Source organism: Mesoplodon mirus (genome assembly GCF_964341445.2).
Source record: "Mesoplodon mirus genome assembly, chromosome: X".
Classification (NCBI taxonomy): domain Eukaryota; kingdom Metazoa; phylum Chordata; class Mammalia; order Artiodactyla; family Ziphiidae; genus Mesoplodon; species Mesoplodon mirus.
The window spans coordinates 23,445,658-23,448,096 of record NC_138981.1 but is presented as its reverse complement, the minus strand read 5'-3'; the positions used below and the strand labels follow the sequence as shown (position 1 = coordinate 23,448,096).

The 2,439-nt window shown below is 41.5% G+C and overlaps 1 pseudogene across 1 annotated transcript; it reads left to right on the top strand.

Annotated features, from left to right (window-relative positions):
* The first annotated feature begins 1,406 nt into the window (after positions 1 to 1,406).
* Positions 1,407 to 2,188, top strand: LOC309796669 (small ribosomal subunit protein eS1-like; annotated as a pseudogene). Its single transcript has one exon. The product of its transcript is annotated as a small ribosomal subunit protein eS1-like (transcript).
* Positions 2,189 to 2,439: the final 251 nt, after the last annotated feature.

Below are 2,439 nucleotides of genomic sequence, written 5' to 3'. Positions count from 1 at the left end.
CAAATAGCCAAAACAATATTGAGATAGAAGGACAAAGCTGGAAACTTCACACTTTCTGACTTCAAAACATATAAAATTATAGTAATTAAAACAGTATGGGGCTTCCCTGGTGGCGCAGTGGTTGAGAGTCTGCCTGCTGATGCAGGGGACACGGGTTCGTGCCCCGGTCCGGGAAGATCCCATATGCCGCAGAGCAGCTGGGCCCGTGAGCCGTGGCTGCTGAGCCTGCGTGTCTGGAGCCTGTGCTCCACAACGGCAGAGGCCACAACAGTGAGAGGCCCGCATACAGCAAAAAAACAAAACAAAACAAAACAAAACAAAAAAACAGTATGGCACTGCCATAAAGACAGACATATAGTCCAAAAATAAATCCACATATATGCAGTCAAGTGATCTTCAACAAAGGTGCCAGGACTACACAATGGGGAAAAGACAATCTCTTCCAAAAAAAAAAAAAAAAAAAAAAAAGGAGTCATGGGGGAAACTGGACACCCACATGTAAAAGAATGAGATTCGGGCTTCCCTGGTGGCGCAGTGGTTAAGAGTCCGCCTGCCGATGCAGGGGACCCGGGTTCGTGGCCCGGTCCGGGAAGATCCCACATGCCGCGGAGTGGCTGGGCCCATGAGCCATGGCCACTAAGGCTGAGCATCCGGAGCCTGTGCTCCACAACGGGAGAGGCCACAACAGTGAGAGGCCCGCGTACCGCAAAAAAAAAAAAAAAAAAAGAATGAGATTCAACCCTATCTTACAACATATACAAAAATCGACTCAAAATGGATTAAAGACAAACATAAGACCTGAAACTGTTAAATTCCTAGAAGAAAACACAGGGGAAAAGCTTCATGACGTTGGCCTTGGCAATGATTTCTTGGATATAACACTAAAAGCACAGGCAAGAAAAGCAAAAAAGACAAGTGAGACTACATCAAACTAAGAAACCTTCTGCACAGAAAAGTAAGTAATCAACTGAGTGAAAAAGAAACCTACAGAATTGCAGAAAATATTTTCAAACCATGTATCTGATAAGAGGTGAGTATCCAAAATATATAAGGAGCTCCTACAACTCAATAGCAAAAAAATCAAATAATCCAATTATTTTAAATGTGTAAAATACTTGAATAGATATTTCTCCAAAGAAGACATACAAAAATCCAAGAGGTTTGTGAAAAGATGCTTACCATCACTAATCATCAGGGAAATTCAAATCAAAACCACAATGGTATGTCACTTCACACCTGTTAAAATAGCTATTATCAAAAAAGACAAAAGATAACAAGTGTTGGCAAGGATTTGGAGGAAAAAAGAACCCTTGTACACTGTTGGTCAGGATGTAAATTGATACAGCCACTATTGAAAACAGTATGGAGGTTCCTCAAAAACTTAAAATTGTAACTACAGGGCAGTAAGAACAAGTGCCTTACAAAAGGCGGTAAAAAGGGAGCCAAGAAGAAAGTAGTTGACCCATTATCTAAGAAAGATTGGTATGATGTGAAAGCACCAGCTATGTTCAATATAAGAAATATTGGGAAAACACTAGTCACGAGAACTCAAGGAACCAAAATTGCATCTGATGGCCTCAAGGGTCGTGTGTTTGAAGTGAGTCCTGCTGATCTGCAGAATGATGAAGCTGCATTTAGAAAATTCAAGCTTATTACTGAGGATGTTCAGGGAAAAAACTGCCTGACTAATTTCCATGGCATGGATCTTACCCGTGACAAAATGTGCTCCATGGTCAAAAAATGGCAGAGCATGCCTGAAGCTCACGTTGATGTCAAGATTACCGATGGTTATTTGCTTCGACTATTCTGTGTGGGTTTTACTAAAAAGCGCAACAATCAGATTCAGAAGACCTCTTATGCCTGGCACCAGCAGGTCTGCCAGATGTGCAAGAAGATGATGGAAATCATGACCTGAGAGGTGCAGACAAATGACTTGAAAGAGGTGGTCAATAAATTGATTCCAGACAGCATTGGAAAAGACATAGAAAAGGCCTGCCAGTCTATTTATCCACTCCATGATGTCTTTGTTAGAAAAGTAAAAATGCTGAAGAAGCCCAGGTTTGAACCGGGAAAACTCATGGAGCTACATGGTGAAGGTAGTAGCTCTGGAAAAGCTACTGGGGATGAGACAGGTCCTAAAGTTGAATGAGCTGATGGATATGCGCCACCAGACCAGGAATCTGTTTAAAAATCAGACTTTTAATGGTGACAAATAAAAGACCTTATTTGTGACTAAAAAAAAATTGTAACTACCATATGATCCAGCAATCCCACTTTTTTTTTTTTTAAATTTGCGCCACACGACATGTGGGATCTCAGTTCCCTGCAGTGGAAGCATGGAGTCTTAACCACTGGACCACCAGGGAAGTCCCCATTTCTGAGTATGTATCCAAAGGAAATTAAATCAGTATCTTGGAGAGATATCTGCACTCTTATATC